The 26,256-nt window shown below is 38.4% G+C and overlaps 1 non-coding gene across 1 annotated transcript; it reads right to left on the reverse strand.

Annotated features, from left to right (window-relative positions):
* Positions 1-16,504: 16,504 nt before the first annotated feature.
* Positions 16,505-16,577, reverse strand: BDB00DRAFT_t98. The gene has a single exon. It is a non-coding gene; the product is annotated as a tRNA-Ala (tRNA).
* Between the last annotated feature and the right edge of the window lie 9,679 nt (positions 16,578-26,256).

Here is a 26,256-nt window from a genome sequence, read left to right on the forward strand (position 1 = left end):
ATAGAATTGGCATGGTTTTTCCAACGGTCGCGCTATTCTAAAACTGGCTATTGAATTTACTGCTCTGCTCTTTCTACTTCAACCACTCATTTCACAATGTCAAGCCAAAATATTCGCAACCTAAAACAAATGTTCGATGAAGACATTGAGGAAGAACGCCAACGTCAGCGCAGAGTTGAGCGTCTTCAGAGAATCTTTGCAGCTAATGACCAAGACGACGATCAAGTGAGAAAACCCAGAAAAGGCTCTGTTCCTGGTCATCTCGTCATTAACTGCGATCGCGTTGGAGGTCATTGGCGTTTATACAATGACTATTTTGGCGACAATCCTGTTTACCCCGAATACAAGTTCCGTACTCGTTTTCGCATGAGTCGTCGGCTTTTCGAACGGATCGTAAGCGAATTGGAGCAGAAAGATGCCTTCTTTCCGCAGAAGTACGACGCGGCTCATACGCCTAGATTGACACCGCTGCAGAAAGCGACGGCAGCAATTCGCCAACTGGCATATGGCGTATCTGCCGATGCGACCGACGAATATGTTCGACTAGGTGCAAGCACTGCTCTTGAGTGCTTAAAGCGCTTCTGCTTGGCAATCAGCCGCATCTTTGGTGACGAATACCTGCGCTCACCAAACGAGGATGATATCAAGCAGCTTCTTGATATGGCGGAGAAACGCGAGTTCCCTGGCATGCTCGGTTCCTTGGACTGCATGCATTGGGAATGGAAGAACTGTCCTGCCGGATGGAAAGGACAATATCAAGGTAAAGAGAAGAAAGCTACAGTAATCCTTGAGGCTGTAGCAGACTTCGAAACATGGATCTAGCACGCGTTCTTCGGTCTCCTGGGTACGCTGAATGACATCAATGTCTTGCAGCGTTCCCCCATCTTCGATGATCTGGCGTCTGATGTTACGTCGCCCGTCAACTTTTCTGTAAATGGCCACAACTACACCAAAGGCTATTATTTAGTTGATGGTATTTACCCGCCGTGGGCTACGTTTATGGATTCAATCACGCATCCGATTGAGAAGAAAAAAAAGGTAAATTTTAACAATGCATATGGAGAGCAGCAACTCTAACTACTTATATAGTTGTTTGCCTGTATGCAAGAAGCGTACCGTAAGGATGTCGAGCGTGCCTTTGGGATCTTGCAAAGTAGATTTGCTGTGATTCGACACCCAGCAAGACTATGGTAACCCGACGATCTGTCAATGGTTATGCGCGCATGCATAATCTTGTATAACATGATTGTTGAAGATCAGTGCTGCAATCCAGGAGAGGATGTTGCTGATGACAACGAAGCCGAAGTATTGCGAAGTGTTGGATCGGCGCCCATTTTGACAGTTCGCAGGGATCCAAACACCATGAGCGAATACTTAAATCGCTATGATGAGATCAAGGATGTTGCGGTCCACGATCAACTGAAGAACGACCTCGTTGAGCATTTGTGGCAGCACCAAGGCAATATGATCTAGTAAAACACAAAAGATATTTTTTATTTATTGTTTTCTATTACTCGTCAACTTCGTCGTCGGTAGTCTGTTGAACTTCTACGTCCTGGACAATGGCTTTTGCGATTCTGGCCTTTGCATTGGCCAAAGTCTCGCCTTTTCTCAGCGTCCAATACTCGAGTTCAGCTCCTAAGTATCTGTCGAGCTGTTCTCGCATCACTTCATCGTCGTTCATTTTCTCCTGGAGCTCGATGCGCCTGCGGCTGTTCTGGACATGCTCCTCTTCAGCCTTCGCCAATCGAGCGCGATCATCGTCCAATTTACGCTTGCGCGTTCCATCCTCCTTCTCTTGCTCCTTGGCTTTCTTGCGACCGATTGGGCGCTTCACATACTCAGGTGCGCTTTGATTTGTCACATTGACATACTTGTTACTGAACTTTGGTTGCTCATGAAGCTCATTGTAACAGTGTTGAAACTTCCAAGCAGATTTTGCAGCTTTCTTATACAGCGTTACTGCGTAGTCTTTCTTCACTCCCATATATTCATCAGTACTGGTATCGTATCGTTTATGAAAACTAGCATCCCCTAACCTCATTTTCTTCGTTGTTTCTGCTTTTATTTCGCGCAAGAGCTTTTGCAAGACAACCGCAGTATCTAGACACCTCTCTTTGGATGGTATCCCAGCGGCTCGAGAGGGCTCCCTGCTAGTTCGTACATCCATATCTCCCCCTCTTTGAAGAAAATTTTTGTAGATAGTCTCCCACAATATTTAGAGGGGAACATCGGTGCCCTTTGACGAACGAGTGGAGGTGGCAAGCCAGGATTGACACAACCACACATCCTCTTCATTGCTCCAGCTCGGACCGCGATTGCCAGCTTTTGCTGCTGCTGCTGTCGACGATTCTGCGACAACTTCGGGAACGGTGGTCGATTCTTAACACGAGATTCGACATTAGTGATGGGGATCGGGGCAGAAGAACTAGAAGACATTGTTGTTGGAAAAGGAAGTGATTTATAAAGAAGAGAGAGCTTTATTTTACTGCGTACAACAACGCGATTTTATTTTAGAAAACTTGCCCTAATTTTGGGATGCCTATTCTAAAAAAAATTTGACCCTTTTCTAAAATAGAATAGAAATAGGACGACCATTAGAACTCGAAATTTTCTATTTCGGAATCCTAAAATAGAGTTCAGAACGACCGTTGGAGATGCTCTTAAAATGTATCAACATTACGTTCGTACATCAACGCGCGTAGCTTCTCACAGGCAATCTGCATGGCGATGGCCTTGCTTCTACTAGGCGATGACTTGATCTTAGAACGGACGTTTTTCATCCATGAGCGCATGACATGCCAGGTGCAAAACTGGATTGTATATAAGGGCCAGACAGCGCGGATGGCATTATCCTCAGGCAGGCTGCAGTCAATAGTGATGCGATATAGGTTTACACCAAGGGAAGCAAGCTGATGCAACCAGGCACCAAGGGGAGTAGAGGCAGTGGTATCGGTAAAGAGGTAGGCAACTGGAACCCCTTGAGCAGCAACTGGATGGCAGATAACCATGGTATATAAAATACTATTAGAGTACTGGCTGACATCATGAGTGGCATTAAGAGAAATAAACTTGGCATTCAAGAGCAAATCCTTCTGCTAAGGAGCAAAGAAACCGAACGTAAAGTTATCTTCGGTAAGACACTTTACTGCTTGCTGTTGCTGGTTTTCATCAATGGTGATCTTTTCATTGATCCACACAAAATATCCGATCGATTCAAGGTGTTGCAACCACAAAGACAAAGACGAGAAGTCATCATCATTTCTCTGCGATTTCTCTTGACGATACTTGTAGTAAATGTTGTATACATCTACTGTGTTCACGTATGCTTCACGTCTGTTGTCACCAATAGTGCAGTATTCACGCTGCATATACAAGCGCACGTCACGTACGTTGTATCCCTTATGCAATTCTTGAAGGATCTTGCTCTTGATTTCTTGTGAATTGGGCAAGTACTTGACATCTTCGCCGCTACCAGGAGTATGATCTGGATGACCTCCAGCAAAGAACAAATACACCTTTTCTGGCTCCTCTTCATAGCATACTGCTCTGAAGCGAGCTGGACAGCCAATTTTCTTTGATCTTTGGCGGATACGGATCGACTTTGATGCACCACCTTTGACACGATCGTTGCGCACACGGACGCCTCCAGAACGATGGCAAACATAACGCTCGGACCATTTCACTTTTCTTTTACGAGCTCTTTTGGTAGGGTGGATGTCTATAAGTGATGTTATATTGTGAGATAGATTAATGCAGGTACATAATTAATTTTTCCTTATTTGTATTCATTGTTGATTTATTATACCTCTACTTTCTTCTACTTCGTTTTCCTCAACAACTTCTCCCGAAATCGTCGCGTCATTCGCTTGTTGGATTTCATTGCCATTGCTTTCACAGATCAGAATTCCTTTGCCATTTTGGTGATCTTTTTTCACCCAGCAATGACCAGACACTTGAGGTGCACGCTCGATCGTCGCTCTGTAGGTTGCAATCGGTAGCCACTCTGGAACACTCTCGTTTTCGAGGTCGAGAATAATAGGCGTGTTGCTGTTGTTGTTGGACATTGCGTGTTTTTAATAGCAGTAGTAGAAAAGTATGTGTATCGAAGAGGGCACTTGTTTATTTTTTTGATCTTTCTACTACAGACTATACTAGGTCCGCGATTCTCAATTATTCATGATCATACTTTAACAGAACGCACAAAGGTTTTGTCTCATATTGACATTTATCATCAGATGGTGCAATAATAAGAGATGCACGATTCCCCTCCATATATGTATTATTCTGTGTTTTAGAGATGAAGGATCCATGTAGTATTGAAGAGACATTTTATTATAAAAGCTTTATTCATATATACTATTTATTAACGGCACTTTACAACTATAAATTTGGGTAGGGACTTACCTACACTTCTAATATCATACCATAAGCATAAATATAGTACTCACATCTTTTGGTCCCTATGATGTATTGACAGGTATGTGTATCTTTGGTTCTAAGAGGAAATAGAGAGAATTAGTATATTGCCAGTTATATTCGACGCTTGCTTACATATCATGTTTTCTATGCTTTACATAAAACGTCCCTCTTTTCTTGAACACGAACTTCTTTACAACGCATGGCTGAAAGAGCCAACAACATAATACCTTTGACTGATCCTGCCTATATATATATTAGCACATCGTTGAGAATATAGCACGAATGCACTATAGCAAAAAAAAAGCATACCCGTTAAGAACCACAGGTACAATATTAGCTGGCCGTCATCGTTCAATGATCGTTCATTCCATCGTGAACTGTAACCGTGTGTCGAAATGCCAATGTCCTACGTCAAAATGCACGATGCCTAAGAGCGAGATCTCAACAGACCGGCGGTTAAGCAAAGCTCCTTCATAGTGTATAGCTTTGAACTTTTTGTCCCCCTTTTCTTCTCTTTAACCCTTGGATCGTCCCCTGCTTCAAATGGCCATTCCATTACTGCATCTTGTGTTGAGATCTTTGCAGTAGAATCGTCAGTGTGTTTGTAAAAGGATCTGTGCTTTGTCCCACCAGTACTTTGTTGTTGTCTTTTCCCTTCGGCTTTGTTTTTATTTCAAGTGTCTGCTGTCAAATTGTTCTCCATTCTATTCAATGGCATTTCTAACTTGGCTGCATGCACTTATCTTCAATGACCATGTATGTCTTTTCTTAGTGATTGTGTATTGATTGTTAATGACCAGTACTTCTTTTTTTTTGCGGTTTGTGAATAAAAGGCGCTGCTCACAGCACTGACGCACCACACGCCGTGACTCTGAAATTGGAGTTTAAAATTTTTGGTTTTGGGGGGCGGGGACTCCCCTCTGTTAAAATGGGGTAGACATAAGGGTTTTGGATATACCACACTTCTGGTGATGACGGAAGCAACAGTGATTCAAGTTAGGGGCTTACCAACCAAGATTTAAAGAAGGGGGTCTACACGATCCAACAAAAAAGAGAAAGTAAATGCTTCAAGTATGAGGAGCTGAAAGCTTTGTTCAGCAGCAGGGAAAACATCAATCCCTCTTTCCATGAGGAAGGTGGTTCAGCTCCAGTGTCGCGTCACTACGCCAGTACTCTCACTCCAGAAGCTCTCCAGCAACCAGCTGTCAGTGCACCAGATGGCGGCCAGCATGCTAACGACGACGAACAATGCAATGATGAGTCCGACGTTCCACAATTTGATGGCGCCGGGACAAACGATTTGTAGCTCGACGAGCATGATTGTTTGCTATCTGATGATGCTGGCGAGCTTGGTAGTGAGACAGTCATTGGAGATGACTGGTTAGGTGCTGGTGATGCTGGAGAAGAAGAAGACGTAGAAAACGAAAACAGTAGGAGAAGAAGAGAATGAAGAGTCTGGTAGCGATGAAGATCCTATGCCAAAGCGTCATAGGAACTTCACAGATTCATATGACGCTCATAGTTACAAGAGACTCAAGTTAGAGAAGAAGCGCCTAGATCTGGATGAGAGGAAATGGGAACTCGCAGTGGACAGCTATGACCTCGATGTTAGAAGAGCAGACTTTGAAGAGAAGATGCGTAAGGCAGAGTTGGATGCTCGCATGACCAAGATCAAACAAACTTCGTCCGTGGTTTGATTTTGGGTGGCAAGACTCCAGAAGAAGTAGAAGCAGTATGGGTACGTTTTGGTTATCCATTCTAATTAGGTCGAATAAAATCTTTTTGTAATGCGAATTTCAAACTTTTAATTTTATAAAGCAACTACTTTGATGGACTCGCGCCATGCATTTGCAACCTCTAGAGTATTGTCGTCACACAACTCGTCAATGTTCCCCTCTTGATCCCTGTCTTATTCGTTTATCTGCCACTGATCTTTACGAAGCTGCAAGAGGTTATGTAGAACCACTGTTGCCTTGACGATTTGATTCAAGTAATGGTGGTCGTTATCTTTACACAACTGTAAAGCAGTGTGCTTGAGGTATCGCCATCGACCCTTCCATATACCAAAGGTGTCTTCGATGGCAACCCTAGCCTAACAATGAATTTTGTTGAACTCCTTGTTTCCGTTATTACCATGCATGGCCGGCTCATGATAAGGTGTCAACAAATGTGTGGTTAACGTGTATCTGGAGTCACCAAGGAGGAATTGATTGTTGGAAAAGTGATCTAAGGAGCGATTGTAAATCGATGACATCTTATGGGCCTTGGAATCACTAAAAGATCCAGGAAGTCCTACCTGGATATGACGGATCAAATTTTTGTCGTCACAAACTGCTTGTACGTTCATTGAATAGCACTGTTTTCGATTGAAGTAAGCTTCTCCTTGATTTTGGCTTCTAACAAAAAACAACGTGTGTGCCATCAAGGAAGCCAACACAACCAGGAAACTTATGCTTTGATTAGATATGTGTAGTGATTCTGTCTCTCTCTGTTGCATCAGGCCAGTGAACGTATTCAGGGAAGAGGTCATTCAGGGCTGTAATAATTCTTTCTATATAGAGAGGTACAGTGCCTACTGATAGTCCCTAGTAACATGTGATACTGAAAGCTGAACTTCCAGTACCGTCATGTACGAATCTTTCCAAGGTACATGCCAGTTGAATCCAGACTAGCTTCTGCTTTCGCCCGCGTAGATCTGCTTTCTTGAACACATTGTTAATATTGATTTTCATGATGAGTTCTTTGAAAGTCGAGTTTTTTATATATACCATGCATCGAAATTTGCAGTTGTTCTAAGACTAGAAAAACTACGCATACTCCTTCAGCTTCAGTACTATTCGACGTGGTCGTAAAAGATGGTAGCTCTTGATCCCTTGAACAGTCGCCATAAGCTCCTCAATTTGAGCTTGGATGTTGAGAAATTCAGGTGAGCCAAGCATAGGTGTTACTTTTTGTAGTTCCAACGTCCTAATCTTGTGATGAATGTGTTTGATTGTGGGATGGCAAGTTGATTGCCGAGGCATGACTAAATGGCAGAATGAGAAGTAAAGGGAAGTGAAGAGCGAACCCACATTTACAATTTGCAGGAATGTAAAAAACGCAAGTTAATTAGCTCCTCAAAAATAAAGCTTGTGTATTGGTCCATTAATTAGGGACTTGATTGGGGCTAATGAGCAATATAGGTACCCCCCCTCTAATTAAAGATAGAGTCACACATCGGACCTCAAATTCTACATATATTTGGTTCAATATCTGAAATTCTATATCTCCAATTTTCTAAGCCACAGCGCAGAAATTGCAAGAGAACCAGCCATTTGAAGCTAAGAGGTCAGTTTTTGTAAATGTTCACATTTTTAAAATTTTGAAGTTTTATATAGCTAGGTATAATAGCTACAGAAACATACTACTAAAAGCTATATTGTAGCGAGATGTGTTGAGCTCAAAAAAATACTAGAAGATAAGTAATCGTTACTATGATGTCTAAGGGATAAGGGTATATTTGATCAAAATTTCAATTAGAGAAAGATATAAAGCTCAAGAGTTATTAGTAGTATGTACATTAAAAGTGACTAATGATAATTGCATTTTATAAAAGAACCTTGTTACATGGGAAAAAGAAGCCTTGTTATATGGGAAAAAGAAACCTTGTTATATGGGAAAAAGGATGAAATATACAGGAATGTAGATGACAAATATAAATCTATGTGAGAAGAATGACATAATACTGATTACTAAATAATTTTGCTGTGGGAATAAAAAGAACACTCTAAGAATATAAAAAGGGCTAAGTATAATTTTTCCAACCAGTATCTCATCTTCCTCAACTTTATCTATTTTTATTTTACCATGTCTTTTACCCACCCTAATAACCAATTCCCTTCTATAAGGAGATTTGCCGAGTTGATTGCAAAGCCTAGTGATGCTATCTCGTAAGGGTTTCACTTTATTTTTATTTATAAGTAATATATGATAAATAGTTTTACTTATTATGAAAAATTTCTTGAAATAGTTTTCTGATCGAAAATGGTGCCTTCAAAGAAACAATGTACTGTGATAATGGCTCCGCGATGCATATTACCTAGCCTCTAAGTCAGAAACGTCCTAGATGGCGCTGCACAAAAAGCTGTTGTAATAGGACTACAAAATCTGTCAGCAAGGGGTCATATTTCTATAGTAGGAAGGCAGACTTACGTGATATCCTATAGACCCTACATGGTTTCATTGCTGGTAATTCGGTAAAGGCTTTGACAAAGGTGACAGAACTTGACCGCCGTACAGTTGCACAGATCATCTTTGATGTTTACCAGATCATGGATAATGATATTACAGATGATGATATTACTTTGGGTAAGTTTATATATTTTTCTTTTCTTCCTTAATTTAAAAGAAACTAAAAGTTTTTATTAGGTGGACCTGGTGTAACCGAGGTACAGATTGATGAGAGCAAGTTTGGCAAGAACAAGTACCATCGTGGCCATCCAGTTCTAGGTGTTTGGGTCTTTGGGATGGTAGAAAACCGGTCTGGTCAAGCAGGAAAGGCCTTTCTTTGTATTATTCCAGATAGAACAGCTGATACATTGATTCCTTTAATCCAACAATATGTCCGTCCTGGTACAAGAATCATTTCAGACTGCCATCGTCCTTATATGAGGCTGTGCCAGTTAGGATATAATCATGTAGCAGTAAATCATGATGTTGGTTTTGCCACAGTAAACTACAGCAGAGGGAATACAGATGGCGATCAGCTTTTCAACTCCAATATGATTGAAGGTATACTATTCTCTTGATTGATTTTTGCTTTCTTATCTTCTTAGACTTACTTTTTTTGTAATAGGATTTTGGACAGCTGTAAAACGTACTATTGATCGTCGTCATCGTACTGTTGATGCTTGTCCTTGGAAACTCTTAGAGTTTCTATGGCGCCGTAAGCATCAAAACCAGTGGCAATCCCTCTTACAAGGCTTGCGTGATATTCAGTTTGAAGAGGGTAGTACTTCTAGTACTTCTGTTAACTTTGAGGAAATTACTACCGATTTGCCTACAAGAGCACCTGGTGATTACTCAAGATATCATCGTTCCAACTCAGAGGAAAACAGTGGTCAAGATAGCATGAGTTTTGTTGATCTTGCTGATTACAGAGATGATGGGTTACTTGATCATATTGATTATGACTCTGATTCCTCTGAATCTGATATTAGGTAATTTCTCTACTTCATTTCTACTATTATATATGGTACTAACAACTACTTACATTAGCGAGCATCTACCGCCCCATTCAAGAAGACGTATCTAGCTGTGATAATGATTTCCATTTTCTCTTTATTATCTTTTCCCTTTCTCTTACTAGTATTTAATCCTCTTTCATTTATCCTTACTATCTTTATCATTTTCTTATACTATCACTGATTAAACTACTATACTTTCATCTATACAACTTCTTTCTGTTATTTTTATGCAATGATATTAGTTAATAACCAATATATGATGATAGCTTTAGCTAAATAGCATTTTTGAGGTTTACTTTTTTTTCCAGATTTCAAAGACATGAAAAGGTTGCAAGTCCCTGTTTTGAAATGCTGATTTCTCATTGGTTATGCATCATTGAGCTACACAATTTGGACTAGCATAACTTCGGATGCTGCACTTTGAGTGGTTGAAATTAGAACTCCGTACGAGCACGTGGGCACAAGATAAAGGGGGGGGTACCTATATTGTACAAGATCCTTGATTGCAGATTTTGATGTGCAGATTTCACCAAATCTGAATCTAATTTTATTTTTGAAAACCCCTATTATCATCCATCATTACTGCAGTAGCTTAGACAAAGCATAGAAATATCCCCTCTCATCACATACAACAAATAGCATCTTTCAAGTTAACTTTATTTCTACTCTTACTCTTTTGTGATGTCTTTTCTATTGGCTATAATACTTATGTACCTGTCGAGTCCTTTTGATGGATAAGTACCATAGCTAATAGAAAGAGAGATCGCAAAAGAGTAAGAGTAGAAATAAGGATAACTTAAAAGATACTGTTTGTTGTATACAATGAGAGGGGATACTTATATGTTTTGTCTAAACTACTGCAGTAATGATGAATGATAATATGATATCAAAGTATATAATTAACGATGACAAAGAATAACTGCACAGCAAACAATGATGTAATAGTTGACTGTATAGCAAAAGGAAAAGTAGCTGTTAGGGGTTGCAATCTGACCTGTAGGTCAAAACCAACCCGTGGGTTAAGGACAGGTCAACGGGTCGGGTTGATGCTTTTCTGACCCACGGGTCGACCTGTCCAACCCTTGACCCAACCTATTGACCCGTCGTGAACCATATATACATATAATATAGAGGGTTAATCACTATTCTTGTATTTGAGAATTTGTTATAAAATTTATATAAATTACTAAAATTTCTTTATTTTAGAGTTTAAATTTATATATATTAAAGTCACAAACAGAAATAAAATGACTATCTTTGATGGCTAAAGATTTGAATTTTATCAAACTCATCATATTTCTTGATAGAATCATTAATAAAAAAGAAAAAAGATAATTTTCTATTATTTATTAAAACGTTTATTAGATTATTAGATAAATTTCTTTTTATGATTAAATATTCTTTTATAAGTTTTATATTATTTTTATTTTCAATAGGAATATCTGTAAATGAAACTATTTTATTTATTTTTTCTTTAGGTCTATTTATATAATTTTTATATTTATTAAAATCTAATAATCTTTCTTTTTTAGGACTTGAAGAAAAAGAAATAAAACAATTGTTTAATTCATTTATAGATGTTATATAATCTTTCCTTTTTAGGACTTGAAGAAAAAGATAAATAATAATATTTTTATGTTTTCTACTAGTAGAATAACTCAATAAAAATAACTTAAAAAAATGATTTGCTAATTAATTTATTTATTTTTATTTTTCATTGGTTATTCAAAAATATAATTAAATATAATTCTGAAAATTAAAAAATCCAATAATTAATTATTGGTTTTTTATATTTTCTAAAAGTTAAAAAAAAAGAAATGGGTTAATCCCATTTCTACTAGTAGAAATAAATAAAATTTATTTCTTAATTTATATTTTTAAATTTGACCAATAAAAAAAAATGAAATTAAAATTTCATTGGTAAAATAAAATGATCATATGATCATTTATTTTATTTTTATTTATCAATATATTTACTGGTAGGAAAAATAAAAATATTGTTTTTATTTTGATGTTTTGTTGATATTATTTATTAGATAGAAATCAGCTTGCAACTGCAAGCTTTTAACCCATTTATGGGTGATTTTTATCAATAAAATAATTAATATATATTTATATTATAATTTTCTCATTTAAGAAAATATAAAAACAATTTATTTTTTCTATAAATAATAATATAAGAATTTTTAATTTGTAAGAATATTACAGAAATCCCATATATATAATAATTACTATAAAAGGAAATATTTCCTTTTATGGAAATAATTAAAAAAAAGTTTGTTTTTTATTTTCCTTTTTTGATATATATTTTTTTTTTATAAAACAATTTAATTTTAAATATTCTCAACTATATAAATAAATCTCAACCCCTAAGGGTGCTCTCAAAAAGGGTGAAGCCCATCCGGATGGGGGTCCTAATTTAGAAGTAATGTATTACTAAAACTGTTGTGGTCCGTACGGACATTTTGAGAGCAATTTTGCGGGCGTTTGGACTATGCTATTACTATTTTTATCCATATCTGCAAGAAGTAGTAAAAGATATTGAACAAAAAAAGACGATTGACCGTTAAAACAGTATAGAATGAATTCATTCCTTATTATAATTGCCTACCGAAAGTCAGGCTATATAAATAGGCAGAAAAAAGAAAAAATAAATGTTAACTATCATCGAAATTTAACCCTTTTTATTTTATCCCTATATATCAACTTCGTTTATCTTCTTCTCTTATCATGAGCAACAATTTTATTATTTGGTCTCCTGCTACGCAAGGTTTTAATAGAAGAAACGGTAGCCAGCCTGTCCTACCAACACCTCCTGCCACCCAACAGCAAGAATCAGAAACGGTTGAAGCCAGCGAAGGTTCTGACCTCGATCTGGTTGACTCTGGTGATGATAGGGAAGAAGAATCGACTGCTGACTGGATGGAAGAAGAAGAATCAGAGTTGATCCACGCTGTGGAAGAATACTATGCTTGCTGGAAGAACGGTAGAAGCAACCAAGAAAAAGGTGAATGGTGGGACAAGATCTACAATAAGTTCATTGAGGATACCAATTCTGGACTTCGACGCAGCAGAAGTGCTTGCAAGAAGAAATGGGATAAGCTCCTTCGACGCTTCCAAAGACTCACTGGGGAAACGAATCAGACTAGAAATGGGGGAGGACCTAACCAAGAGAGGTTCTCTCACTACGATGCGATGATGGCGTTTCTTTAAGATGATGCAAGTGTGATAGCGCCGGTAACGATCGATTCAAATCGCCAAGGCAACCTGGTTCGAACCCGTGATGAAGCAAATGATGGAAATTCTGTCACAGATCATGCAGAACAGCCACCAGCCCAGCGGCGACGAGTTAACAACGACTTGGGCAGTGAGCTTTTGGAGGTGCATGAGCGGGGCCGGGAACAGCTGTTTGAAAAACTTGACAGCATTTTCGAACAATTCACTCAACAAGAACGTACACTCGACGCAGAGCGCGAAGCAGCTGATGAGCGACGTTTTCAGCAGCAGCTTCAGGCGATGGTTGATCTTGAAAACAGAAGAGTTGAAAGCCAACAACAGTTAGAAGAAAGAAGGGTTAGAGCAGAGGAGCAGATTGCAGATGTAATTGCAGCACTTGTAGGATTCACCCGTAGTCAAAATAATAGAGAGCAAAATAACACTGAACAATAAATGGATTTATTTGTATTGCTTATCATATCATATCACAAATTATTTGACACTTGTAGAGACTATGAGGACTTATCTCTAAATATCTTGCGGTACCGATGCGAGGGTTGTTGATTCTAGAAAAACAAAACAATACATCGCAATAAGTTCATGCATTAGAAATCAAGAATTAACTTCAACAGAATATTTCGAATAAGTGATATGCTTAAAACAAATTGGGTTTTCAAAGACTTTTTTTATTGTGCTTATTCTAATCAATTATGCTTGACGCCGGCCAGAATGACGTGCTTGTAACTCATCCTTAAGTGTGTCGCGTTTGGCGTTCCCTGCTTGACGTAGCCGCCGTACTTCAGCGTCAGTTAGGATGTCGTCTTGTTCGACAGAAATAGACAGCATGCTGGAAGTATTCGATTCTGAGCTTACTGTTACGGTTTCGGCATTTCCACTATCTTCATTTTCTTCGGCTATTCCACGACGCACGTCGACTTCGGCAATGCTCACAAGATGATCAGCATTGAGCTCCTGGTCAAAATCATCAATGTTATCTGGGAGTTCGTTGCCAGGTCGGTCGATGCAGATATTGTGAAGGATACAGCAGACATAGATGGTGGTGGCGAGATCGACCGGATTCAGCTGGTACAAGTAATGCTTAAGGAATCGCCAACGCGAAGTAAGTGCACCAAATGCATGTTCAATTGCCATACGCTGCGACGATAAAGCATAATTAAAGTCTTTCTTGGCGCAATCTCGTGTGTTTTTTGGATAAGGTGTCATAATGTACGGGCGTTGAGGATAAGCGGAATCTGTTAAATGCAAAAACTATAATTAGCATGAACTTGCTATATAGACATAATTCATGAATCGCCTTTACATACCTGCAATAATGTATGAGCCATTTGGACATTTGGTATCTGGATAATTTTTTAAATCTCTTGCTAGATCCGAATTGGCAAACACCCGAGAATCGTGTGCACGACCTTGTATCATGACAATAAATTAGCAAGGATACAATTACGAAAGGAAATTGTGATTTGTGAACGTTACCTGATTCACCAACATAAACCGTCAAAAACCGCTGCTGTGCATCACATACAGCTAGGAGATTCATTGAATGGTGGTTTTTGCGATCCATCCAACTTATCCCACTATGACTTGGCTTGTGGATAATCACTAGCTTCCCATCCATAGCCCCAATAACATTGAGCAATTTGGGTCTTGCTACCGCTCGTGTTCGATCCGACTCGAAAACTACTTTTGCAAAGTCGTCTGCATTTCTCTGAACTTCTTCCAGGGTTTGCGGCCATTGGATCATCCTTCCGAGTGTGTTCACTATTGCTTGCATAAAGTTCCGGCTGAAGTTCCTGTATGAACCTTGCGAGAAACCAAAACGAGTACTAAACAAACGGTATCCAAGATGCATGTTTACATAGCGCCATAGAACACAAGCAATTTGAATGTACGGTGGAGTGGCACGAGGAGAGTTACGCCGAAAAGCTGGATCTTGCGACAGCATATCCACTAACCAATTGAACGTAGCCTTGTTCATACGGTAATGAGCCTTGTAGCTGTTTCGTTGGTTATCGTCATCCGTCAAGTTCTTATGCTCGATTCTCCAGTAGTCCATGGATCGTTTTGCTTGATAGGGACCACGAACTTGGCGAAAATGGAGAGGGGAACCAATGTAAGTATACATTTCTGGAAGGAAGCCTAATGTTTGGAGCGATGCTTCTGCCATAGTTGTCATAAGAAGCCAAAACAGTCAACGTCTTCGTTCACTGATACGGCGACGGCGTTGAGTAGCCTGCTCGCGATTAACTTGAATGAGTGATAAACAGGGGTTGTTGTCCATTGAAAAAAAAAGAAAATTGGAAAAGTGCAGTTTCTTTATTTTTTTTTGTGTTTCTTCGTATCTTTTAAGCACGATCAGAATAAACTTGTATTTCTAAAAACATTCATATCAGCGATACCTAGCTGTACTATTGGTACTGCAATGATGATGTACTATTGACAGGTATAGGAAAAATGATACCTTTTCTGCTTTCCCAAATTCAAGTCGATTGCCGTTGCATGGATGTGACACAGCTACTTTCCTTTTCGAGTTCGGACCGAGGTGTCGTCTCAACAATTTGTTGAGACGACGATTCGCTCAATTTGGAAGCTTCGACCCACCTTTATATGGATACAATTTTTCGGCATTTTAAAATTATTTCTATTCGTGGGTGGGGCGAACGGCCGTTCGCCCTTTTTGAGAGCACCCTAAATAATTCGTAACCAATAGTTTTCAATGAAAACTATAACTAAGGGTTAACCTCCATATATGAGGTACTTATATTTAAGTAGTCAATCTTCTTGTTGGGAAACATCATTAGCTATCAATATGTCTGCTATAGAACTATAGCATAAAACATACTTAGTTCTTTTTATTGTGAATTATACTTTATATTCAACAGTATGGGATAAGTCAGCTATAAGCAATATATATGATAGGAGTTAAGAAGTAGCAATAGTGCAATGAGAATATACAATAGAGGGTGGCAGTAAGAGACGCGATTTAACAAAAGATAGAAAAGGAATTGAGAAAAGAAAATCGAAGGAAGAAGAAAGAAGTGAAAAGAAAAGGGAAAAGGGAAAAGGATAAGGGGCATATAGGGAAGTCGATTTTCAACCACACTTTTAATATTATGCTTTCTCCAAAGCATATGAGCCTAAGTGATTTCTTTTGTGATGGCACAGAACCCTTTACGTTTAAGAATAATCACTCAAAACGTAGATGTTGCTAGCACTGCTAGGAATTTGTGTGCCATCATCTTAGAGAGCTATATATACATATATGGAGTTTTGCACTTCCAGTGCTCAAGTTCAGGCTGATCGACACTTCCTTCATCACTACATTGAAATCAGTCTTGACCCGTCAACCCGAGTTTTGACCCGTCGGGTTGAACGGGTCAGGTCGGGTCAGTGTTTTCTTGACCTACGGGTCAATGGGTCAGACCCTTGACCCGACCCGTCTAATTGCAACCCCTAGTAGCTGTGGACCGCAGCAAGCAAGAAGTATATCAAAGAAGGGAATGAAATCCAAAAAGGAAGTATGTGTTATATGAACATTATAGCTATCATACAACACGCCAAAAGGACTCAATAATACAATTCTACTACAATAATAAAAGAAAATTGAAGTCATTAAATACATATGGAGAAGCTGAGCATCGATCTCAGTACCTCTCGCATGCTAAGCGAGCGCTCTACCATTTGAGCTACATCCCCAAGATGACTGTTTATGGCAAAAGGAAAGTCTAGCTCAGCGGCACCAATCATGACGGCACTAGAGTTAAAACCCAATTTCAGAGTGCTTTCAGTGTACTCTGAAATTTTTCTTTCAGTGTGCTTTCAGTGTGCTTTCAGTGAGAATCTTCTTTTAGAGCGCTTTCAGTATGCTTTCAGAGCCGTGATGCAGCAAATGGATAAAAATTAGCTCTCCCACTAAAATCCTTCTCCCCCAAAAACATCTAGGATGACCCCTTTTTTACACCACCTGGACTGCTGTGCTTCTTCCTACTCTGAGACTTTTTCCGCCACTATGCTTGTCTCCACTACTTTGCTTTCTTCTCCTTTCTTTTTTTTATTTTTTTTGCCAATTACTAAATCAAAATTCTTCAACATTTTTATTTATTTGACCATCTACAAGTTTCTTGATTCGCCATTGCATTAGATTCCTTCAAAATGCTTTTCAAATCTGGAGCGATTTCTATAATTCAAAACTTGTTTTTTATTTTATTCTCTACTACAACTATAGCAGCGTGAAGCCAAAAAAGAAAAAGACCAAGACCTGACCTAGGGTATTTTGCTTTTAAGAGTAGATTACTTTTATTTTACGTGGTAAATATGTAAGAGCACAGCTATTGTCTATTTGAATAGGGGTAACAACAACGCCGGAATGGAGCCTCCCCAAAGGAACGACACACTGCCACATATACGGTTCGATTTCTAAATGGTAGACGTCCATGCCTAGCATCCTAAACAACTCAAAGACTTGCGTATTTAGTCGCAGGTACTCAACAAAAGCAAAAACGAACTGGCAGAAATTACCGTCGGTGGGATTGCGCAGGTTGTGGACAAAGAAATATAAAATGCACCCAGGACGAACGATCGCTTCAGTATGAAACTGAGTACTTGGGCAAACGACTGGGACATAGGTGCTGGTGTTGATGTGGCGAGACATTTCAGAAATGAACGTTTGGCCCAGGAGATCGACTGTTGCAAATTTGTAGAGGTGATCGCTGACCTGATTACCACTAGTGCTGGCGAGTGACACAAAGTTCATGTCTGGAAACATCGATTGGTAATACTCGACAAGACAGTGGTAGTGGCGCGTATCCATGTACACCTTTTTGCCTGTCTTGAGGGGAAGACATGATGGTAGCAGCGGCTCCCAACCAACTACACTTACTCCCGCGGCATAGTCGAAATCTGATTGATCCAAGAACGGCTGACAATCGTAATGCTCTTGCATGGCTTCTGATTGTGGCAGCAACAGCTCAGCAATCTGTCTAGCAATCGTGCTGTTGCCGCACCGCTCGACCACAACTCGTCGGACCATGTCATCAGCGAACACGACACTCAAGAACTTCTTCATGTACGTAAGCTCAAACGGTCTTTTTGGTTGGTGTGCTGGTTCTTGATGATCTTGTTGAACCGCTCAAAGCTGAATACCCACATGTTATAGCAGCTGCCAAAATTGAGTACCATGTCGCGAAGGTGAACATGCAAGTGCATATTTGGCGTGACTTGATCTCTAGAGTACAATCTTGAAAAGTCGCGGCCAAATTTGAGCAGCAGTTGGTGGGCTTCCTCGTTTTCAGCGATGGTGATGGATGGCTTACACAGGAGACGTGCTGCTGTGACAAAGAGCAACCAGTGTGCCATCTTTTCTCCAAGCAATCTTCCCTTCAACAACGACGGCGAGAGTGCAACGGTCCACGACCTCCATTCATCCGACGTCATTCCAGAAATCCAGTCGCAATACAGCCGCGAGCGATGCTGTATGATGGGGGCACCACCATCTTTTCGAGGCAACTCTCCATATCGGTCAAATGCTCCTTGGTCAAGGTTCTGTCATCTTTCCATATGGTGGCCATGCGCTCGGCTGTCCCACAGAACATGTTGTGCATACAGTCGACTATTGTCTGTGAAACGGGATCAAAGTATAGAAGACGATGCAACTCGGACCAGGTGTTCCATTTGACTTCTCCAACTGTGTCCTTTCGGTAGCCGTTTTTGCTGCCTTCCAAGCTTTTGCGTCTGCCAAGTTCTTTGCCTTTGTCCGCAATCTCCAAGGAAAGTCAAAGTTGGAGTAATCGCGCAGCCTTGGATTCTCTGCTTGCGATGGCCAGGAAATGTCGCAATGGTTACATCCGTAGAATGAGTTTGGACCTGTAAAGCCAGAAACCTTTCTTGAAGCCGGTATGTCCGATGCTACGAACAATAGAGCTGCTCGCACTTTGACCAAGGAGCCGTCATCAATAACCATATCTTTGCCGTGATATAATTGTAACAGATCGTCGACCATTGGACGTAAGAAATTATTGATTTGCTCTATCAATACCAAAAAAAGAAAGGAAATCAGAATCACACATGCGAGACTCCAGAATCAACGAGCAAAAAGATAAGCAACAGTATAATCGAAATGGTACCTTTGGAGCTTTCGTGGGGTCCTGGTGCTATACCGACTAATATGACATTTGATGACTTGAATCGTTCAGATCTTGGCAGGTTATTGATTGTCATATACAGGGCACCGACAGAATACGAAGTCTGCTTATCGAATGACTGGAACCAATCGACATTGAGCGTCAACATAAGTGAGTGTTGATTTCCGACACGTCCAACGAATGATACAGGGTTTTCTGCTGTGGATTCTGGCGCCATTATCGACCACCATTTGCACCATCGTATACATCATCCAAAGAATTTGGTCGTGGGGTTCGCTTCCTCCAGTGCTCGAGTTTTTCGCCGAATCCTGGTCTACGCATCATAATTGCAAGGCTTGCTGACACAGGATGATACGCATACACTTTGGGAGGTACAAGGTTTCTGTTTCTCAAATGAAACAAGTTCATGCCGCATGAGGCTCGGTGTGCTGTCATTGGATGGGTGGGAACTTCTGGAACGAGCATTTCAAGTCGGTAGGTCATGTTCATTGGGATAGAGGCAGTGGCAGCTGGGACATATAACGATTGCTTGACTGCAATCCAAGAGCTCGTTAAGACCGGATAAGCGGCGTACAGTAGCCATTGACCGTGGGATACTGATTGGAATGTAGAGACCCGCAAAAACGACAGATAGAAAATGGAGGAGCAGCTCACCACCAGCCCTGCTCAAATAGCGATCTTGGAACAAGGCTAGGAAAAGGTAAAACATGATAATGAAGTCGGATGGTCGTGTAATATCTGTGTAGAACATAGTGTATGAGATACTAATAATTTGAATTTCGTGCTACTATCTTTAGTTTATACGAGAACATAAATTTACCATCGGTGTTTTCGTCCTCTTCTCCCTCAACAGTAATGTCGAATGTCGAAACTGATGGTGCGGTTGCAGCAAGTCAATCGTGCTTGTAGCTTGGCCGCTGGTCTCACTCAAGCTTGAATCGAGCTCCATTGGTGTGGCTAATGGGTCAAATGGCAATAACGTTAATGGTCTGATCGTCGATACTAGCACCGAACAACCGAAGACGTTCCTACTCTGAAGACAAATGGCAACTTACAACTTTCGCCGGTGCTTGGCTGATCCGAATAGAGTAGCTGGAGGTTTGAACGACCTTCGCGCCATGCAGAAACTAGAAGGATGGCCATTTATGTATTAGGAACCATACAACAATATATACACAACAACATATACAGCAATATATATACGACAACATACACTTGGCTATTCCATGGTCGTGACGATGGCGACGTTCTGTTCGTGCTGACACAAGCTTACAGTGCGAGTCGTTTGAAACGAAACAACTGTCGCAATGACACAGTACAGCTCTGTTTGGATCCAGTGTAAGTGATGGAAGCGTGGGGGAGTTGACATAATGAAGGTACTTGAAAAAAAATGGTTATATGATCCAAAGACTTATTTTATCCAGCTTATATATAGTCGAAGCAGAAAACTTATGCAGAAAGTACTTGGAAGCTATTATTGCTTTGGACTTTGGACGGATGAGGATGCTATATTAATTGTTGGAAATGCACAGCAATGCCGGTGTGGATGTGTAGTCGTTTTTGGTAAATGCTACTATGCAGGTAGAGTAAACACCCTTTTTGAAGTGCGTTTTATTTTCACAGCCATCTTCATGTAGAACAGTAAGTTGCAGATGAATTTTTTGCAGGTACAATTATCTTACACAGCAACCAGAGGGTAACAACTTTTTTTCGTGAAAAATGAAATAAAAAACAGCTGCTCACAACTGGATTGATAGTGTTTTCTTATTATAATGTGATGGCGCAGATCGATAAAAAAACCAGGATGTGCATATTCCACGTCTCATTGTATAATGGTAGCTGTATGACGCTTACAGCAGCAAACGAAAAGAATGGAAATGCACATGCACGAACAAGGCTTTGACCTAGTTGATATATATTACAGCGGGCAGCATCTGGATTTGGTAACTTTGTCTATGCATGTTTTTTTTCTCCCGCACAATGAGATATGTATACTTTTGCCTTCAATACGACGGATGATAAATGATGGGTAATATACAGCGGACAGCATCTCGATTTGGTATTGTTTCTTTGCTGTTTTATCGTTGTCCCTACACTAACATATCCTATCTTTCTTATGCATGACTTTGGCTTTAGTAATAGATAGCGTACAGCGGGCAGCGTCTCTTTTTAGTATATATAATTTTCTCTCTTTCTTTCCAAGCATCTATGTATTCTGTTATGTACTACGCACTCATGGATGTTATACAACAGACATGCCCCGAATCTGACAATGCTGTCTCACTTACTTCAAAGCAAAACTAATCTCCATCACATAGCTAAGAAAGAGAAACAACAATTACCATCCTCGCGCGATTAGATGCATCCCTGTCTATAATATATGTCTACTTTTCCTGAGACTTGTTTACAGATTTTATACATCAAGGCATATCATGCAAAAGTGTTCCAGATGGCCTGTACCGAATAGCTCATTCAGAGAACGGACATCTCAACTTATTTAGCCAAGACTGTTATCTAGTAGAGAGCTCGGTAACTTGGTGTCTGAATCATCCATTTCAACTAAAGTATAAATAGATGGGCCATTCTCTAGCATTGATAGGCATCATAGCAATCTATATCGTCACTACTTTCTCTACTACCATGTTCCCAGCAGGTCAATTCCACCAACAAAGCTTTTCTCTAGTCAATAACAATGAAATCCAGTCATTACGCTAGTAAGTAAGACAGCTAGAACAGAGAGTTGTGGCATATATTCAGAGCCACAATACAAGCAGTGCTAGAAGTGATACCAAGAGCAATAGCAGTAGTAGTATGATGGTACGTATTTGTAGAAGCTTTACAAATCGACACTTATTTTGCATGGGCTATTATAAACATCTCATCAATGATGATATATAGAGTCTTCTGCAAGAAGCCTATTCCTCTGTATCCAGACACCAAGGTCTCGCGTGGGATTACAGCCTACGCATCAATGATGAACCAAACTGTACCATCATAAATCAAGTTCTGGGGACAAGTCGGAATTGATGCAATTTTACTATTATCTATTAACAAAATAAATACAATAGAAATTGAAAAAATAGTATAATAAAAAATGGACATTGATAATATAAATATCGAATTTAAAAATAAATTAAATAATGAAGTTAATAAATTAATAGTTAATAATTGGAAGTTTTTACAGGATCCTTGGCCTGAAATAAAAAATAGATTTAATCATCGTACAAAAATAAAAGATATAAAAAGTAATGAAATTATGAAAGAAATAAAAAATGAACTATTAAAAATATTAGGATATATTCCTGTTTATTATTTTTTAACTAAATTATATACTAACCGAGAATATCCAGGACCTTATCGTGAAGTAGAAAAAGGATTAATTTTATTATATCATATAGTATCTAGTAGAACAGGACCTGAAATGGTAAATATAATTCCATACATATCTTTTTATGATTTATATAAGGATTTTTGGATAAATAATTATAATAATATTAATAAACAAGTAAAAAATAATTTAGAAAATTTATTTTCAAATATAAAAACTCGAATTTTAGTAGCAAATACATATAATCCAAATGGATTTGAAAATATAACTTTATATATTGATGGTCATGATAGTAAAATAAAATACTATAATCCAAATGAAAGTAAAAGTGGATTGTATTCATATAAATTAAAGGGACCTGGTTTAATAACTCAAATAATAGTAGATATTAATAAAAGTATTATATATATTTCAAATAGTAAAAAATGTGCAAAGGGTAATGATGGAACTATGTTCCTTAATATAAAACTATATAAAAATATAAATAATTTAGATTGTATTAGAATAGAAGGTGGATATAATCTATTTGTTGAAAAATTTATAGAAAATACAAATGAATATGGTTATGATTTTAGTCATAATAATTTTGTTATCCAATAAGAAAAGAGGTTAATAAAAATTTAACTGTTAATGAGTTAAATTATAATAGTAAATTTGGCTCATTTAGATCTGAAATTGAAAGTCAATTTTCTATATTAGTATCAAAATTTAATAGATTTAATAATAATAAAGCAGCATTATAAATGTCTGATAAAAAATATTATAATCTTCAATTCTGTGTTGCATATTTATTAAAGAATTTTTATAACTTTTGTGAAAAATATAATATAGAAGTTCAATCTCATCATATGGCATGGTATGGTGATAGATTTAAATTTCCTACAAAAATAAATAAAATTAATTTAGTTTTTAGTAGTGAACAAAAAGTAAATAAACAATATAATGAATTGAGAGAATTACAATCTAACATTTTAAATTTAAATATTGAAGATATTGAAAAAGATATAGAAAAAAATATAGATAATAATGAATTTTCAATGAATAAGGTACCTAAGAAAAGAAAATATAACCAACAAAAGAATAATGATAATATATTTCAGGTAGAAAAAATAATAGATCATATGGTTGATAATAATAATAAATTAATATTTTATGTAAAATGGCTTGGTTATAGTGATGATGAAAATACTTGGGTAAAACAAAATGATTTTAATACAAAAGATATTGTTAATTATTATATGAAAGAAAAAAATCTTTAAATAAAAAAATAGCATAGTCTACCCTATATATTCAAAGAGGATAAATCCTCTTTTTTTTTGTAAATATAATGAATTACATCTGTATGAGTTATTGCATTACTCTATTAATAATATCAGTTAAACTAAGAATCCCTCCATTGCATACAGGATTTTTCATCTCCTAGCGGACGTTTGAACTTTTATTTAGGCAGAAGTAATTTAATTTTAGGTAGAGTGGACATGAATGTTAATCTGAGTGGACATGAATAAAAGTTAATCTGGATATGAATAATAATTGATCTGGACATGAATGAAAATCAAGCTGGACATGAATGAAAATCGAGTTGGACATGAATGCAAATCGATCTAGACATAAATGAAAATCGAGCTGGACTTGAATATAAATTGACCTGGACATGAATGAAAATCGATCTAGACATAAATGAAAATCGAGCTGGACATGAATATAAATTGACCTGGATATGAATAAAGATCAATCTGGACATGAATATAAAACGATCTGGACATGAATATACATCAACCTGGACATGAATATAAATCGATCTGGACATGAGTAAAATCAATCTAGACAAAATAAAAATCAATCTGTACATGAATGAAAATCATTTTGACAAGAATAATAATCAATCTAAACATGAATAATAGACAACCTAGACATAATAACAGTCAACCTAGACATAGTTTTAATCAACTAAGACATAATAAAAGTTGAAGTAGATAATATATTAAGTGTAGCAGAGCAGAATATTTGAGTACTTAAGATTTTCAATTCAAGTCAAGACATAATAGAAGTTAAGCAGTACAAAGCCAATGTCAAGATATAGTAGTATGGCTGGTTCACTCGTGACAAAAAGCTTGTAGGCTAATGTACAGGAAATGGCAAGGGTGCATCAGAGACTCACTACTGTGCGCATAAGCCTATTTTGCTGCTGTGGGAACAGGGCCTGAGCGTTTCCCCTCCATTCATTTTACCTGGGTTGAGTTTAACACAAACTGGAGGCTGGTGGCTGAGGTAGGTGGAAAGTGTGGGGTTTGTTAGCAGCAGCAGGGATCCTTTTTCTTTCTCATTACCAGTCGCCATGGCAATTTAACAGCTGCGACGCACACTTGTAAATGGCTCCTACTCTCTTCACGATGAACAAAAAACAAAGAAAACAAAACGGCACAATCTACGGATTTATTGAAAAACGAAATGAAGGTAACTGTTTTCTTAAGAAAAGCATATGCTCAAGATTTGTAAGGAGTAGACCGCCGTTACTGCTGCTTAAAAAAAACGCTGGGTAAGTGAACAAGGGAAGGAAAGGTTATCGGTTGTGCTTGGGGTATAGCTTTAGTGGACATATGCCCATTCAGAATTACTGTTTTTTTTCTTCTCTGTATATACTTGATGCACCATCTTGCACCATTCCAACGTCAGACTTGCGTGTGTAATACAACATCGTCCTCTACCTGCACAAACGATTTGTACTCACAATAAGAACGACGCAACAATCTTCTTCTCCATTACTCATACACAATTATAACAACATGACGCTGATCCGCTATTGACTTGTAAAATATACAGCCTGACGCGATTACTTTTTACCTTTTGTATATACCAACGTTAACATCGCCGGTCTTCATAGATAAATGAGCTGTAGATAGCAGGAAGGATAATAGACGGGTTTCTTTCCGTTTGTGTTGATATGGATTGGATGAAAATAAAGTATAATGGCCGATATATAAGAACGACAAAAAAGAAGGTTCTATAAGAGTCATACAAGTGCGAAGGATGTTGTTTCGTGGTGAAGGATGGTTACTGTAATTATTGATATTGCATGGCAGAGCGTCTGGAGCCATGCACGGTCTCGCGTTTGTGAACCCATTTGTAGCCACACAATTCCGAGATGTGATCCTTGAAAATCTGCCATCGAGCAGCAGGAACGCACACGAACTCATTTGGAATGAGTGCAAGAACTCTACGTACAGTCGAGTGAGAGAGAGCGTAGCGAATGTCGTCAAGGGTAGTAACTTGTCGGTTGTTCATAGTTGTTGTTATTAACAACAAATAAAGTTGCTGTTGTAATAGCAAAGAAACTTCCTCCTTCATAACAGCAAACGCCTTTTCTTCTTTGTCCCTGCCATATTATTAACACCGCTCAGAGCTATATCCATGAAGCACTTGTAATAACATACAATCCCATCTCACACCCGTTTATGCAAACAATTGAAACATAATGACTACATAATGTATGATCTTTTACTTTTATTATTTTATCCCAACCATAACATCTACAGTAACAATAATAAAACACTACATTCCACCCATCAGCATACATACTGTAACTACCTTATCCATCAAGACCGGCAATGTTGTGTTGGCATATGCAAAAAGAAAGGTAATCGTCGTTGCCATCGTGTGTGTGCGACTACAGCGAATTGCAGAGGAGGATTATAGTTGTAGTGGTGTGTATGCATCATAAGAATATAATTATCATCGCGTTGATGTGTATACAAACAGCAAAGAAAGAGATGACCGTCAATATGATGATGATGTGCTTGTACGTACAAGTGTTAAAACAAAAGACCGGCGTTATAGTCGTCATCATGTAATATGGGCGTACATGATAGTGAAAGGTGAATACGTCAGGCTGTATATTTTGCAAGTC

This window comes from Zychaea mexicana, assembly GCF_025766255.1.
Source record: "Zychaea mexicana strain RSA 1403 chromosome Unknown BDB00scaffold_91, whole genome shotgun sequence".
Classification (NCBI taxonomy): Eukaryota; Fungi; Mucoromycota; class Mucoromycetes; order Mucorales; family Lichtheimiaceae; genus Zychaea; species Zychaea mexicana.